The sequence below is a fragment of the Paroedura picta genome, chromosome 1, assembly GCF_049243985.1.
Source record: "Paroedura picta isolate Pp20150507F chromosome 1, Ppicta_v3.0, whole genome shotgun sequence".
NCBI lineage: Eukaryota > Metazoa > Chordata > Lepidosauria > Squamata > Gekkonidae > Paroedura > Paroedura picta.
In genome coordinates, this window is record NC_135369.1 from 48,546,907 (window position 1) to 48,564,469 (window position 17,563).

The 17,563-nt window shown below is 44.1% G+C and overlaps 1 protein-coding gene across 4 annotated transcripts in view; it reads right to left on the minus strand.

Annotated features, from left to right (window-relative positions):
• Positions 1-10,132, minus strand: part of PPM1B (protein phosphatase, Mg2+/Mn2+ dependent 1B) — a 71,114-nt gene extending 60,982 nt beyond the window's left edge. Inside the window, exon 1 of one of the 4 annotated variants that reach the window (XM_077337502.1) lies at positions 9,302-9,539. The gene's annotated coding sequence lies outside the window, so the exon portion shown is untranslated. Of the gene's footprint in view, positions 1-9,301; positions 9,546-9,979 lie in introns of those variants that run through there. The other 3 variants (XM_077337487.1, XM_077337493.1, XM_077337479.1) reach the window with 3 other exon arrangements.
• Between the last annotated feature and the right edge of the window lie 7,431 nt (positions 10,133-17,563).

Genomic DNA, 17,563 nt, shown 5'->3' on the forward strand with positions numbered 1-17,563 from the left:
TGGTTAAATTTACTTAGGTTTAAACATACATTGTTAACAAGACCTGGTGGCATCAGTGTTTTGGATATAAGCTTAACTGATTCCCCAATCCTTACCACTTCATTACCAACTAACTACTTTTAATCACCATACCTATCAGTTGGCCCATGTCAATAAAGCACATGGTCCAAGTAAAGGTAAGGCCCTGCGGGGGACATAGGGCGAAAGGCAGTCCCTCAGGTATGTGGGACCCAGACCGCAGAGGGCCTTAAAGGTACGTTCCTGGCCCGGGACACAATAGCCAGTTGCGTCCCTGCCAAGGTAGGTAAACTCGCTTCCAATCCTGCCCCCCTACCCCCCAGGTGACTCTGCTCAAGCCATCCAGCCACGGCTTCCAAGAACCTGGCAAATGGTTCCGGGGGAAGAGTCCGGGCAGCTGTCCATCAGGAGATACAGTTTGAAGTTGGATAGTATTCAGAAAGAATGCTCACTGCCTACCTAAACGCTGTAGCATTGTAAGAACTGATGACACTAAAGCTATTTCCCCCCACCTCTTTACATACTTGACACCATCATATCAGTGAGGCAAATAACTGCTAGGCTTAAAGGTAAGTACTAGCACCTTAAACCAGATCTGGGCAGCAACTGGTAACCAATGCAGTTGCCTCAGCACAGGCTGCATATGGGCCCTCCAAGCTGTCCCGGTGAGGACCCTAGCAGCTGCACTTTGTACCAGCTGTAACTTCCGGATCAAGCCTATGGGCAAGCCCACGTAGAGCGAGGCTCTTCTGGATGTTTATTGCTATTGCTAGGTGTGAAGTCATGTCCGACTCATTGCGACTCCATGGACAATGATCCTCCAGGCCTTCCTGTCCTCTGCCATTCCCCGGAATCCATTTAAGTTCGCACCAACTGCTACAGTGACTCCATCCAGCTACCTCATTCTCTGTTGTCCCCTTCTTCTTTTGCCCTCAATCGCTCCCAGCATTAGGCTCTTCTCCAGGGAGTCCTTCCTTCTCATGAGGTGGCCAAAGTATTTGAGTTTCATCTTCAGGATCTGGCCTTCTAAGGAGCAGTCAGGGCTGATCTCCTCTAGGACTGACCGGTTTGTTCGCCTTGCAGTCCAAGGGACTCGCAAGAGTAATCTCCAGCACCAGAGTTCAAAAGCCTCAATTCTTTGATGCTCAGCCTTCCTTATGGTCCAACTTTCACAGCCATACATTGCAACTGGGAAGACCATAGCCTTGACTAGACGCACTTTTGTTGGCAGGGTGACGTCCCTGCTTTTTAGGACGTTGTCCATATTTGCCATGGCTTTCCTCCCCAGGAGCAAGCGTCTTTTAATTTCTTTGCCGCAGTCCCCATGTGCAGTGATCTTGGAGCCCAGGAAAATAAAATCTGTCTCTACCTCCATTTCTTCCCCATCTATTTGCTAGGAACTGAGAGGGCCGGATGCCATGATCTTAGTTTTCTTGATGTTGAGTATCAAGCTAGCTTTTGCACTCTCCTCCTCAAGAGGCTCTTTACTTCCTCTTCACTTTCTGCTATTAGAGTGGTATCATCTGCATATCTGAGGTTGTTGATATTTCTCCCGGCAATCTTAATCCCAATTTGTGGGATTACAGAAGCATAAAACAGACATGGCATGTGCTACTAATATGTGGTTAAAAGAAAATTATGTGATGTGTTTGTCCCAACCAACTCTGACTGGTTATGTGGCCTTCCATCAATGCTGCACTTGCGGGCAAGGAGGCAAGGTAGCTATTATCCTCTGGGGTGCCTTTAACTTCCAGACACCAAGTGAAAACTGTAACTGATACTGACTGCATACTACTTACACTGGAGACTAAGGGCAGATTTCTCAAGTGGACATCCTCTGTGAGTTGGCAGCGGTGCACTTAGATGTCATGCTGGAAACGTCTAGACTGGTTGTTCTAGGTATGTCCAACATTGACACCAAATACTCCTAACCAGGGCTGGAACAGGATTTTATACCCTGTTCAACTGCCCTAGGCCGCTCTCAAATTTGGACAGAATCAACACATGAAAGTAGTTTCACGTCAGACAAAAATTTTCGCAGAGTCTTTGAGGGGAGGTCTTGTTTTGGGGCTGGATATTTGGGACTTGTACAATGGATCTTTTCAATACCGTCTATTAAAAACATGTAAGGAACACATTAATCAACTATGTCCATAATCAGTCATCATCTCATGGCACCTTGACCAAAGATGCAGTAGAAAAAATCCTTTAATTAAAAAAAACATGTGGCCAATTGACAGTCTCTAATCAGTCCTTCCTGGAGAAAAAGACTGAGAGAGCAACTGTAGACCTGCTCCAGAACATCTTGGATAATTCATGTACCTTGGATCCTTTACAGTCTAGTGCCAAGCCAGGCTACAGACAGACATGACCCTCATGGCTTTAGCTGATGATCTAAAGCATCCGAGATAAGTATCTGTCCGGCTGCTGACTGAAGATTGCTATGAGGGGGAGCTCACTACCTCCATAGACAGTCAAATCCACTGCTGAATTACTCTGACTGAACTTTTTTTCCTGCTATCTTAGCAGGTACATGTAGTTTAAAGCTATGACTGCGGGTCCTATCCTCTGCTGCCAACAGGAACCACTCCCTGCCCTTCTCCAAGTGATAAGCTTTCAAATACTTAAAGACATCAATCATGTCTCCTCTTACCTTCCACCTCTCCAGACTGAACATTTCCAAATCTCTCAGCCTTTCTTCAAGGGTTTGGTCCCCAGAACCCAGATCATCCTTGTTGCTCTCCTCTGCACCCTTTCAATTTCCCCCAAAAATCCTTTGTGAAATGAGGCCTCCAGAACCGCACACAGCACTCCGTGTGATCTGACCACTGTAGTATACAGCTGGACTATGACATGTTGCAATTTTGATGCCTTTGTTGATGCAGCCCGAGGCTGCATTCTCCTTCTTTATAGCCGCATCACACTGTCTGCTCATATTTAGCTTACAGTCCAAAAGTACCCCAAGATCTCGTTCACACACAATGCTACCCAGAAGTGTACCACCTGTCCAGTATGCACGCTTCTCATTTTTTGTGACAGATATTGAACTCTGCACTTAAGCTTATTAAATTGCATCTTGTTCTCATTTGCCCACTTTTCCAGCATATTCAGATCTCACTGAACTCTATTTCTTCCAAGGTGTTCACTACTCCTCCCAGCCAAGTACCCCACAAAATATGTGTTAATTTTATGCTTATATTACTAGTACAGGGCAATTTGCAGTACAATTCAGAGAAATCAAATTTCCCAGCATTGTTCTTTGGGTTGAATTAGAAACTTAAGAAACATCAATGTTTATAACAGGAGTTCATTCCAAATAACAAGATCACATCAATGAAATTTTTAATATTTGTGGGAAACCTTTAACACTATCTATTCTTCAGCTGTAACATATTTCTAATTTACTTGATGAAGTGGAAGTTAGCAGATAGGCCAACTTATGAGTGAGCCATGAGGGGATGGAGCACAAAAGAGTTAGCATAAGTGACCCTGAAAGCTTCTTCAAGGCTTGGTCATATAGCTAAACCACAATTGTGAAGTTAAAGAAGAGAAAGTATTAATTCTAGACTAAAGGAACATAAATTAAAATACAATATCAGATTACTCTTGTGACACAATCCAATTAGTGAAGGACTGTGGCTGTTTTACACACAGAAGGTCTCAGGTTCAAACCCCAGGATCTATCTACAGCTAAAAGAATCAGATAGCAGGTAATATGAAAGACCTCTGAAACCTGGCAGTATGACTAGACAATACTGATCTTGATGTACCAATGGTCTGATTCAGTATAAGGCAGCTTAATGTGTTGACAGTTGAGAGTAGATCAATTCCACAGCACTAGCAAACAGTCCCTATTTAAAAAATCCAAATGACTTTTCGAGGAGCCTCAATGTCTTAAAGCTTTTGTGCCTTCTGAAAAAATTATTTGTAGCTATTGCAAATTTACATGTCTATGCTGCCCACTTTTGACAGTTTGTACTCAAAGAACAGTTTGAACAGAGGGTCTTCTCTGTCCTATGAAAAGTGGATTTTGAACACAGTTGAAAAATTCCCCATCATGAATCAAGACTGAAATTGAAGACAAGGACAGACAACACTAAGCAGCAACCAGCTAAGCAGCTGTGAAAATGTAAGAGGAATACAAGAAGAAAAACTGATCAATTAACTAGTTATGAAACAAAAATCCTAGTAGCAGAGACATCTTAAAGCAACATACATGAAATAAACCCCGATCTTAGTAAAGAACAAAGTTGCATACACCACAAGGATCAATTTTTTTAATAAGCAGCAATTTTTTGTGACACAACTGCATAATTTTAGAAGACTCTAGAAATGTTATCGTTCTGCTTATCATGTATGAACATAGTAGAGTTACTCTTATCTCACTGCCATTTAGCCCTACTAGTATACTGGTATCACTACCACGAATCCAAGCTCAATTATTTCTGAACTCTGATGAGGGGTAAACATTTAGCCAGGCTACTTCATAAGTGATCAATGAAGAGACAGTCAGTAAAGCCTTTGGTAGTTCTACTGTCTATATGACTTCAAAACTTTTTTTGATACATAGCCTATATCTCCCTATATTTATGAGATAGAGCAGGACTTCCTTTTATATTCCATTACCTAACAGTATGAAGACTCCTGCACAAATTCTACTATGAATTCTATATTAATATTAACAAAACGATGCCTTGGGAGGCGGGATGTGTCCGGGATGAGGAAGGGTGCCGATTGGCCACTTCCTCCGGACAGACTATTGGAGGGACCAATTGGCAGGCGCGAAGCGCCTGCCAATTGGTCCCTCCGATTCCCCGCCGGAGCAACTGCGAGCCGCGCGTTGCTCCTTTGCCGGCGGCCTGATGCAGTGAGAGGCGTGAAGCGCTTCTCGCCGTGTCAGGCCGCTGCCCAAGGGAGTCCCCGGCAGCTGCGCTCCGCGCCACTGCCGGGAGCTCCCATGCCTACCGCCCGCTGTATTTTAGGTACAGCAGGCTTGATTACTAGTTGCTACATAAAATGGTATTAGCATTTGCTGATTCTAAGAGCACCATGCAATGATTGAAGCCACAAGGGATAGAATTAGAACAAAAAAGGTAAGCATAAGGGCATGAGAACATATGACAGAAAGGCCATTCACAATGTGGCCTACTGTCATTATGATTGCTGACACAACACAGAAAATTTGCCACCATATCACAAATGTTCATCTAAAACCAAAGCTCTGTCATATTACTATAGATATGGAGATAAGGCAAATATATTTACTTGACTGCTAAAGAGCTCTGGTGATCTGTTTACCAGATATCATGACAGAAGTCATCAGACAAATTCCTTTTCACTCAGACTCACCAAAGCTCAGCCTGAACCTCTGAACTTAGTGGTAAGAGATATCCCTATGCCCTTCAAAAATTTTTTAGTAAGACAAAGGAAGGGAAAGGATAGGGAAAAGAGAAAGGCGCAAACAGTTCTAATAATTTTCAGTACCTGAGGTTAATCAATCTTTAATATACTTTACCTGTATATTTCAGTAGTACTGCAAGATTCATATAAAATGTAAAACTTAAAAACAGCTTCATATTAACCCTGGCCACTATATAAGGAAAGGGTATAGTGGAGAATGCAGAGCATTGGGCTACTAAAATCTAAGTGGGTGGGAAAGAACCAGGCTATTCTACTTTGAAGCTTATGAAGCTTTCCTTTGTATGTAGAAGGAAAATTAAACTATGCTCGTTACCAGCCAACAGCCAAAATGGGACGAAAGTAAGTTTGTTTGTTTATGAAACATACTATCACCAAACTACGAGTATGGTCAAGCCAATAATTTGTCTGAATTACCATAAAATAAAAACTGATTGATTGGTCGAGCCAAATTGGATACATCAATAAACACTGCTTAAAAATACTTATTGCACTATTGTTTAAAGATCAGAAATTTCAAGTGTAAGGATTAGAAATTTTTCTAAACTTAGTGTAAACTTGCATTTCCCTAAAGCAGGTTTCCAACTGCCCTCAATGTTCCTGGTTACTAGGGGCAGCATGTGTGCGGAATCCACTAGCCTGAAGAATTCTGGCATAATGTACCTATGCCTACAGGTGCAGCTTTTCTACTTCCTTACATACCTGGGGCAAGTAGCAATTATCCTAGGGAAAGTGTCAGCACTTGCTCTGTTCTTTCCTTCATTATTCTTTTCCACTGCCACCAATTCATTACCCTTTCCCAGATGGAAAAAGCGCTGCAGGCTAGTCTGAGTGCTCTTTTCCACTTAAAAGTCTAGAGATAACCAAGACTATGCTACAATCCTTTCCCAACCTTAAATAATACTGTAATCATTATTACATATAGTGGCCCTCCCATCACTTTAAGACCACAAGCCCATAGCACTGCTCATAGAAAACAAAGTTGGCAGCAATGGGATGGATTAGGCAGCCTGGTAAATAACTTTGCCTAAGCCCATTATCCTTACCCAATTTCAATTGATGGAAGGTTAATAGTGGAGCAGTAGAAACAGTTTTATACATTAATATGTAAAAAGAACATAGCAGCCCTCAACCGAAGGCAACAAAATAGGCAGTTCTGTGAAATTTTAAATTTATTAACACATTTTTAAAAATCCTATCACAAAAATGACACCGAAAAATTATTTGCACATTACAAGCAAGGCAGGATTTTAATCTGGGTTTCCAACCCCAACATTTTAAACCACTACACTGGCTCTAGGCATGGCTTAAACAATCATGAAAATATTATGAGAACTTTTAAAAACTAGTGTACCTGAAACCTTTTTATTCTTGCATTGTCATGGCTTTTATGACAAGATATTCAACTTTACCAAACAATCATAGGAATCAGTAAATAGGACCATGGTCTGTAATGTAGCACTCATCTGACTATGTTTCCAACATGATGCCTTTTGTGGCTCCCACTTAGCAATTGCAGAAAGTGGGCAGGGCCAAGTGAAGCTTTTGCCCAGCAGCCCACTGGACGTTTGATAAGCTGTGAAGAGGGTTTTTTTAAGTTGCTTTGGCAGCAGCTGTCACCACAACACAAAGAACTTCATTGTGTGACTGAAGGTAAGCCATGACAGTCATTTTGTGGCTGGCCCCATCTCATGTGGCAGCTATTTTGTGGCTTTACCCACCATGCTCTGCCAGAACTCCAAAGAAGCCCTTAGATGCACAAAGCCCTAAACTATGGTAGCCAGCTGTTAAAAGCAGCCAGGAACTCTCCTGGTAACCTGCAGTGCCATGTTAAACCCTGTGTGCAGCCTCCATAACACTGCCTTACTATATACAGCACTATGTAGGCCATACATTGAGTTCAATATAGCAATGCAGTCCATATTTAGTCCTCTTAGGGCGAGTGCTAATCAACACAGTGCAAGTACTACAACAAAACTATTTCCATATACTGACAGTTGAAGACGGATTACTCCAGCAGCCTTAACCTTTAAAAAGCCAAAATAACTGAGATCAACAACTAGAGGCCTCAGCACCAAATCTCTCCCTTGTTGACCATTCAGGTGACAACTCAGACAAAAACAAACATTTACTTCACTTATACCCCATCTTTCTCCCACAAAGAGGCTATAGATGCCTTAATGCTATTTGTTTTGCAGTCTACCTGATAGGCAAGCCAATCTGGTTGACTGTAGAGTTGAAAACAATTGATTGCTGTGCATGAAGACTCAGGAGCAGTCCCATATAGGCACTACATTATATACAGAATGAGCCATTTGCAGAAGACCTCCCATTTTTATATAGAGCTGCTGACTACAGCTATGCAGGCCCACACTCCTAGGTAACCCAACCTCATGAAGTGGGAAGATGGAAACCTAAACAGAAACGTAACTGCTTCAACACATTACAGATTCAAATTGATTCTAAACTTAACTGCCAATTCCATTCACATAATGCACAACCTTCCCCACACACTACATTAAAATTTGAGAAGTCTCTCAGTTCCTTATACTAGTACTTAAAGTGCAATCCTGAACAGTGATCTCCTAAGCCCACTGACTTTAATGGATTTATACAATGTTCACTAATGCAGTGTTCACACCAAGTTACCTCCTACCCACAATACTGACATATACACTAAGGCTACATTATTGTTTCTGCTAAACACATGCCTATGTAAGCGTAATGGAAATTCTCTACTCCAAATATAATGGCCCAAAAGATCAGAAATATAATCAACTCATTTTTCAGTAACAATTTTTGTATTTAAAAAATAATAACTTGACAGTCCAAACAAGTCACAGCTCAGCAGAAGCTTAAACTCAACTTTCAATCCATCACACTGGCTATCCAGTCCTGGCCCACATGCCAAGTCCCAAGATCTTGCTACTCATCTGATCAGTCTTAAGATGTAAAACAATGCAGACCTACAAACCACTTTCCTTCAAAAACACTCATGTATACCATGTTTTCACTTTCTTGCACGTTAACACCTAGCATGCAATTATGCCTAAATCATGATCACCGGGCCAGACAGCAAGCCCAAAACCAAGCCAGGATTTGAGCCACAGTTGCTCCCCCACAAAGATCTCCAATCCTCACACAGACCATCGAAACCCAAATTCATCACATCTCTACTAAACCAAGTACTTAGGTCCCTTCTCTACAAAGTATCCAGCCTACACTGTGGAGTCATGACAGCAAACGAAATCTGGCCCACTACAGGGCCTGAATAAAGTCCACAGATTTCAGGTGTTCAGAGCTTGGTTTGTGTGTGTGTGTGTGTCTGCTTTTGCTCAGGAGGAGGAACAAGGCGGAAGGGACGCCCAAATCACCCCCCCCCTCCTCATAATCCAGACAATGGCGATATCTGACATCGATTAACCACTACCACCATTTTCGGCAGCCCACTCTGCGCTCGGTGCCCCCTCCTCGCCCGGCCCAGGGGAACCGCTCCCTCCGTTCCCACTCAGCACGACCCAGTAGGCCCAGTCGGGAACGCCGCCGCCAGGCAGCCCTCTTTTCCTTCCTCCCCTCCTTCCTCCCTTCCCACTGCCCTGGCCCACAACTTCCGAATCACGCCCCCCTCCCCGCATATTACGCCACAGACCCTTCCCTCCTCCCGCCTCCTCCCCTTCCCGCTTCGAGCTACGCACTACGCAGAAGCCCCCGACGCCCGGAACACCAGCGCAGGCCCAGGCCGTCCCCTCCTGCCTGCCTGCCTGCCTGCCTGCCCGCCCGCTCATGGCGCTCGAGGCCTCGGGCCCGCCCGCCCGCGGCTCCCTCTCCCCCCTCCCAGCCAAGCGGAGCCGGCCCAGGCCTGTACCTGGCGCCGAAGTCTCCTCGCTCCCGCAGGCCGCCCGACTGTCTGAGGCGCCGGGTGGGAGCCAGGCTGCCCTCGAGCCGCCTCCTTCACGAACTGGCCGCTGGTTCCGCCGCCCGCCGCTCTCGCAGCACAGCTAGCAGCACGGACATGTTGGGAGCCCCCGTCCCAGCGGCCGCTATTGGGCCCTCCCTCCCCGCCACGCAACGTCAGAATGCACCGGGCGGGGGGAAAGACGAGGGGAGCACTCCCTCGCCTACCCAGGGCCTCCGAGGCTTCAGCACTGCCGGCTCCACTATCCTGCCCCCGATTGGCCAACTCAGCCGTCACTCAAACGCGGCTCAAGGCTCATGTTCTTAGTGGATGTCGTCTCTGACGCTGTCTCGTTTCCTCAGCAGCAATTGGCCACTTGGCTTGTCATTTATTCTCCAACCTATTTTCCCCCAAATGTTACTGGGGTGTATGCCTCCCTCACAAACGGTTAACTATTGGTCGAAGATGCCGTCAATCAAGACTACCCGTTCCTCTTCTTTTCTATGCGCAATATTTTTTTTAAAAAAAGATTATGCAGTCTAAAATTTCATTGGTCAAAGTCAGTGCCAATTAAGTCATCTTCAATTCCCTCTCTCCGTTTACCGTCGCAAACACAATCTGACATGCCTCCTACCCTCGCCTTCTTACCATTGGCTATAAACGCTGCCCGTCTTTGCTAGCTTCCGCGTCCTTCATAACAGCTTCTCAAATAGCCAAGGACGCAGGCGTCAATCCAGCGCTTCGATTGGGGGTGGGGAAACAGGGGGAAAAGAAGGAGGTGTTTGAAAAGCAACCGAGTTAGTAGCCCTTCCCTCCCTCTGTAAGGCCGCAAAAGACTCCGTTGCCTTTGATTGGCTAAGAGTCAGAGCGGCTTTCTCTCAAGCATTTAACAGGAACGCGAAGGGGGGGGAGGAGGAAATGCCCGTATGTTTTGTCATATTACATCATCATTAACCAATAGGAAAGCGCAAAGCGTCCAGCTATTCCTTTAGGCGAGAGAACGTTCTGAGTTAGCAGAAGAGAAGATTTCTCGGGGGCGGGGGAGGGACCCTAGCCTATCCTGTGCGTGATTACTTGGCAGTAAGTCTCACTCGGTTTAGGAGACTTTAGTCCAGAGTAAGCATGCATAGTGCTTCAGGCAGTCGATAGCATTTATACGGGAGAAGCATGAAGAGAGGCTTCTGCCCCGACCCAGAGGGAAGCTTAGGAGAGAAACGAGGCGAACGCGGTACTAGAAGGATAGCTGTGCTGGTTAGTTGTATAACAAAAAAATAAAGCAGAGTCTTATGTCATCTCAAAGACTAACAAAACGTTGCTCCATCATGCTCTTTCATGGACTAGTACCCAGTTTCACAGATGTAACCTAGTGGGGCCTCACAGGGAAATCTTTTATGTAGACTTGTAGAGGTATGAGATGATGATATGAAAAAGAAACATAGCTAAGAGATTGTAAAATGTAATTACACGAATCTTTAAGCAACCTAAACACAGTTCTGTCAAAATAATGAACACCTGCAACAGGAGAGGAGTCCCTGGTGGGTCGCAGAAAGAATATGGGCTTAAGTCACTGGCAAAAAATGTGTGATGAAATGTGTAAATCTCGCTTGTGTGCCTTCTCCGCTTATGGAAACTGCTTTTAAATGTCACATTTTTAGAAGTTAGTTTTAAAGATGCCATGCTTCTTTCAGGAGGGGATTCAGCCTTAAGACTTCTGTCACAGAAAATGAGAAGATGTGGTCACAGAGAGGTTACTTCCCCTGGGAGATTTGCATGCTTCTTCAGAAGCAAATTTCTCTTTGCTCAGTGCCCCTCAGTCCTAGATAAATATGCATACAATAAGAGCCAAGTGATATAAAAAGATCCAAAAGGAAGCATGTAAGGCTTACTGGGCCAGTGCTCAACAATTCTGAAGCTCCAGGTCACCATTGCACCTAAAAGTAAAGGTATCCCCTGTGCAAGCACTGGGTCATGTCTGACCCTTGGGGTGACGCCCTCTAGCATTTTCATGGCAGTGAAAATTTCATTGCCAGTGCCTTCCCCAGTCATTACTAATTACCCCCCAGCAAGCTGGGTACTCATTTTAGCGACCTCGGAAAGATGGAAGGCTGAGTCAACCTTGAGCCGGCTGCTGGGATTGAACTCCCAGCCTCATGGGTAGAGCTTCAGACTGCATGTCTGCTGCCTTATCACTATGCACCACAAGAAGCTCTACCGTGGCACCTACTATTAAAAAAAAATGTATATGGGTTGGATCCAACCAGTTTTCCACAAGTGAAAAGGAAGGGAGAAGTCTCCTTTGACTGCCAAAAGGGCTCGGGTCCCACAGGGACAAAAGTCATGTAGAATTGGGGGGGGGGGTATTATAAGGAGAGGAGTTGCCCAAGACTGAGCAGGAAAGTTGGCTGAATCCAAACCAAAGGGTTTTTTCAATCATTTTTGAAAAGTGTGATGTAATAAATGTACACAATTGCTTGTTTGCATGTAAGTTACTGTTCCTGTTATATTGTTTACGATCACTGAAATTGTGTTATTTTAGAACCGCTGTTAGATTATTGTTGTGATATTTGACTATATGTTAGTTCATTCCATGTATCCCCCCCGCGATGTTGTATGTAAACCACCCTGAGCCATATGGAAAGGCAGTATAGAAATAAAATGAATAAAATAAATAAATAAATCTAACTTTACAACTTGCAGTGGTGGTGGACGATTCCATTTCTTAAGCAGTTTTCTTCTACATAGCTCCAATGATTAAACTGAGCTTTTGAAAGCAACAATGGAGGGAAAGCTAAGATTTGGCCTTTGCTTTACGGAAGAGATGTTGTTTGATTTCTGTTTCCGAAGAAAGAGAAATGTTTACTTACCACATAGCCAAAATGAGACCCATGGCTCTGACCCTCCTGCCTGGGATGCACTCAGCACCTTGATAGCCAAACAGTTAGGAGGGAGTGGTCATGCTGCAGATTACTGTTCTAGGCTTGTTCACTGTTTTTCCTCTTGCTAAGCTAGCATTCACTTCATGTGAAGCTCATAAGGGTCTCTGGCAGAATAAATTTAGTAATCTTTAAGACACTCTTATTTTGTTCAAGCTAGCATTGATTCAGTTTTTTGCTTAAAGGCTGCAATCCTATTTGTATTTACTTCAGAGAACATCCCATGTAAAATGCAGTATATGCCTAAGCAAATTTAGGCACAAAAGGTTGCACCTTTAGGATGACAAAGCAAATTTGACTTAATAAAATGGAACTTACTTGTGAGTGAAGATGACTGAAAGGTTTGCATGAGTTTCTTCCTCTGGCATGGAATTACTTTAACTGTAAAAGGAGTTTGGAAACCCCAGTCTCAAAACAGCGATAAATAGTACGGTAATATGATAGTGATTACTGTCTGACAACCAAACCCTATGAGGAAAGACTGAGGGACTTGGGAAACTAGTTTGAAGACAAGGAGGTTGAGGAGAGACATTATTGTTCTCTAGAGTATTTGAAAGGCTGTCACTTAGAGGAGGGCAGGGAGCTGTTCCTGTGGGCAGCAGAAAATAGGATTTGTACTAATGGGTTTAAATTATGGGCAGAAAGGTACCAGCTGAATATTGGGAAAATGTTTATAGTAAGAGTAGTTCAGCATAAGGGTGTCCAGCTAAATCAAGCTGAGATTCACACCCCCCCCAAAAAATACCATACTAGTATTTGCCAGGTATTATTTAGCTAATTACATATTCTCTGATCTCATCAGCTACTGATATAGCTGAGCTTAATAAAAGCTGAATTTAATGTGGCTCTAGAACAGCTAGATTCAAGTCCAATAGAACTATAGAGATCAATAAGATTGGGGGGACATGAGCTTTCAAGAGTCAAAACTTCTTTCGTCAATGTTTGATATGGTATCTGATGAAGGGAGCGTTGCTTCTCCAAAGTTCGTACCCAAAAAATCTTCCTGCTGGCCTGTAAGGTGCTACTACTGGACTTAACTTTATCTGGTCTGCTGTAAACCAATACAGCTACTCTCTGGAACTATCTTCATAAAAGGTCTCTAGGGTATAATAGCATTTCAGCCACGAAGGTCACCTAGAGCCAAGATTTTGGATTGGTAATTTTTTGTACACTGCATTGCTAACTGGCCCTGCTATTGACTTGCATATGTCACCCAGACTCTTAAGAGGAGTCCTGCTGGGTCATACCAGTGGTCCATGGAGTCATACAATGGCCCACCAGTTATCCTGGAAGACCAGCAACAGACTACACAGGCCAAGGCTTTCTCCGATATTGCCTCTTAGCAGATTTTGAAGTTTGCTGCCTCCAAATGTGGATGTTCCCTTTTGTCACCATAGCTAGTGGTCACTGACGGATCTATCCTCCATTAAGCTTTGTAATCTCCTTTAAAGCCATCTGTGCTGGCAGCCATCACTACATCCTCTAGCAATGAATTCCACATTTTAATCATTCATGGCTTTAAAATAAAAACAGTGAAATGTTAAATTTTTAATTGTTTTATTATGTTTTAGAATGGTTTTATCTGAATACTAGCTTGAGAGCCCATAGCATCCAGTAATGCAACAGGCGCTAGTGGGCCCCATGATGGAGCTGGCTCCGCCCTACCTTTTTTTCTGGCTCGCGGCTGGGCCAATGGTCTCGCAGCCAGCTGGGCTGGGAATGGCGGTCGATCTTGTTGTCATGGGGGCTGCTGGGATGACACCAGCACAGGCAGTGGGTCTGGCATGTGGTAACTGAGGCAGCAACCCTGCCAGTGGCTGGGCCGACCGCACTGCAGGACCAGCGCAGCCGCCGCCGGCCGGCTTGATGTGAAGCAGAGGCAGGAGACCGCGGGTGGACCCCTCTAAGTTGCTGGGCCAATGGCGCTGCAGGCAGTTGGGCCAGTGCAGCCACCAGCAGCTAGCTCGATCTGGAGCGGAAGCAGGAGACCGCAGGAGTGGCCTTCTCAGTGGCTGTGCCGACGGCGCTGCAGGAGGCTGGGCCAGTGCAGCCGCCACCAGCCGGCTCTATCTAGAGTGGAGGCAGGAGACCATGGGAGCGCCCTTCTCAGCGGCCAGGCAGCATCTGGCTGGTAGCTTCTGGAGGTGGGTGCTCCAGGAGCTGGCCCAATCCAAGCTGGCCGCGCCCAGATTGGCCCATGCAGGCAGAAGCGCAGGTCAGACACACAGATATGTCCTGGAAAGCGCTCCACCTAAAGGGGCCTTTCACATATATTAGAGCCACCAATGGTTAGGATTTGTTCTGAAATGCCCTGAGCCTGCTTACTTAGAGGGGAGGTCTACAAATTGAAGTATACATAAATACATTAAAAGTATTTTTTTCTATTCTGAAACTCATACACAGGCCAAACAGTTCAGTGCTGTCAAAAATATGGAGCCAAACTTGAATCCGTTTCTAATGCAAAGCTGTCATTCTGTAGATTTACTGTAATTGATGACCTAATTATATAAACATTCAGAAGAAACTGTGCTTTTTTCAGGAGGAAATTCCTCCCCCTCCCCCATAAAGGTTGTCTTTCAGTGGGTAAAAAACCCTGAACCGTAAAAACTACAGTATCTGCTGTTCCTTTTAGTGAAGCATCAGTGCCGCCCATTTGACACATGCCAGACAGACACATGTGCATCAGTTGAACATTTCCAGAGCTCAGGAACCAAAGGTAAAAGGTGAGATAATAATGTGAAAGTGTTGTCAGCTCCAGTATCCTCCTGCAGCTACTGATGTTATTTTGTCAAGGTGTGTTTTACAGATCATTGACTGGAGCATAAAGCAGACCTAATCCATGAAGAGATTCATCAGCTGCAATCATTACAAGGACAAATATTTTCTCACAATAAAAAATGGGGTGGGTGGGTGGGATGGAATAGCCTAGTTAGAAAATCTCAAATAGATGTTTGTAAGTAAATGATCGTGTAGTACTGTTAACTCTAATTAATGTTCAGGCGTTCAGGTATATAAAACTTCTTGGACTTCTCTAGGCAGCCCATTCCAAAGGAGTGGGAATGTCTCCGAAAGCAATCTGGTATGAGCAGAAGCCATCATAAACCCTCTTGGCCTGTAAGCTGCCTCTGTTTGTAGGGTTACCAAGACTAGCATGGGACATTTTTGGAGGAAGGCTGAGATCTCAGTAGGGTATCGTGTCACTGTCTACCCCTTAAGCAGCCAATTTCTTCAGGGGAATTGATCTCTGGAGCTGGAGATTGGTTCTAATTCCATGAGATCTCCAGGCACAATCTGGAGGCTGACCACTTTACCCTGCTGTGAAGAACACAACATACCCCAGACAACAGGTGAGGAAGTTCAGCATATATGTGTGTCCCAGCACTTTGAACTGAGCTCAGATATAAACCAGCAGCCAATGTAGGTGGATCAAGATCTCTGTAATATACAGGCAGAATTTTACTAGCTTACATCGGCAGCTGGGCAGGCATGTTCATATTAACTGAAGACTCTTAGCTGCCATCAAAGGCAGCCCCATGTAGAGTGCGCTACAGCCTTGAGGTTACATTGTATGGGGCAGCATAGTTCGATTGGGAATGCAGTTACTGAGACGCAACAGGAAGACAGCATTCCTAGCTATGATACTGATGTGCTTCTGAAACTGCAAGGCTAATCCCAGGTATATCTCCAGACCCTTGAATCCTCAAAAACGTAGTTGCACTATCCAACAATTCACCACTTTTGGAATACTGGCCTGTCTACATATCACAACTTATTTAGAGAGGTACTAGCCTTTCTACTGTTAGTCCAGGTGTTAACCTTGCACTAACCCTTGTTTTACTCTTTGTTTCACCCTTCCTCTTTCTTTTTGTTGGTATTTTGACTTTAGTATGCTTTGAGAACAGTACCATGCTTACATCTGTATTTAAATACAAAATATTTATTAACCTAAGAAAGCATCCACAAGGTCCAAGAATAATTTAGAGTGAGTATATAAAAACAAAAGCTTCTTTGATGCGCAGGTTAATTTGCAACGGGGTAGATTCCCAAGTAACTGCAGAGGGCTATAGCAAAGTGGCAGAAACTGAAAGCAGACTGTTTCTGCTGACTTGTGTTGCAGCCTCCAGCACAACTGCTATAAAACCATTTCGAATGCAGTCAAACACCATCCCATTCCCCATTGTCCCTGTAAGCCTTGCTCTGAAGCCCCTAGCTTTTTAAACTTTTAACAGAAGTCACAAATATTTCTCATGTTTTTATTTCCTGCCGTGAGTGCTCTGAGACACAATTGCAGTTATGCGGATGTCAAATGTTTTAAATATCTCTGTGCAAGGAGTATTGACACCTCATAAGGTGCATTATTCTAGGCTACCTTTTACTGGGAATAGCATGCATTTAAATGGGATACATTTAAGACTGGGTATATTTACAGTGCCCTGGTCTGGATAGTCCAGATTTTGTCAGAATTCAGAAGCTAAGCAGGGTCCATCATGGTCGGTATTTGGATGTGAGACTACCAAGGAACTCCAGGATCACTATGCAGAGCAGCCAATGGTAAACCACCTCAGAATGTCTCTTGCCTTGAACACCTACTGGCTCACCATAAGTCAGGTGCAACTTGACAGCAGAAATATATCTCTATCTCTATCTCTATCTGTATCTGTATCTGTATCTCTCTAATCTGTATCTATATTGATTGATTGATTGATTGATTGATTGATTGATTGAGAGAGAGAGAGCAGCGTAATTTGCAACACTTGGCTCTCTACAGTTGGTCAAGAGTTCCAAACCTATGGTCATGTGTTGACATTTTGGATTCAAAACGTTCAGACATTAAAGTCTAAGATTAACCGAAGGGCACATAGAATGGAATAGATGGAGATAAACTTCCTTTTTAATTATTTTTTATCTCAACCCATTATTCAGGGGGCTCACAGCAACAATCCTGTGAGGTGAGTAAAAGTGAGTGAGTAAGAAGCCCAAGGTCACCAGTGAGCTGAACTTCAAGGTGGAGTAGGAATTTGAACCCAGTTTTTCTTTGAGGGTTTTTTTCAGTATCAGATTTAATTTGCTGTACCATACTGGTTGGCCTTTAGAGTACATTTCTCTAATGGACATGCAGGTGGGAAGGAAGGAAATTGTGCGTAGAATCAAAGGGAACTTGGACATCATTACATTTCAAATGCAGTCAAGTGTTGCAGAGTCTAATGAGCAGACATTTTCCGCTGGACTACTGAGACATTTGGTAATGGAAATTTTATAGGACTGACAGGAGTGAATTAGACCCAGACAGAAACAAGGG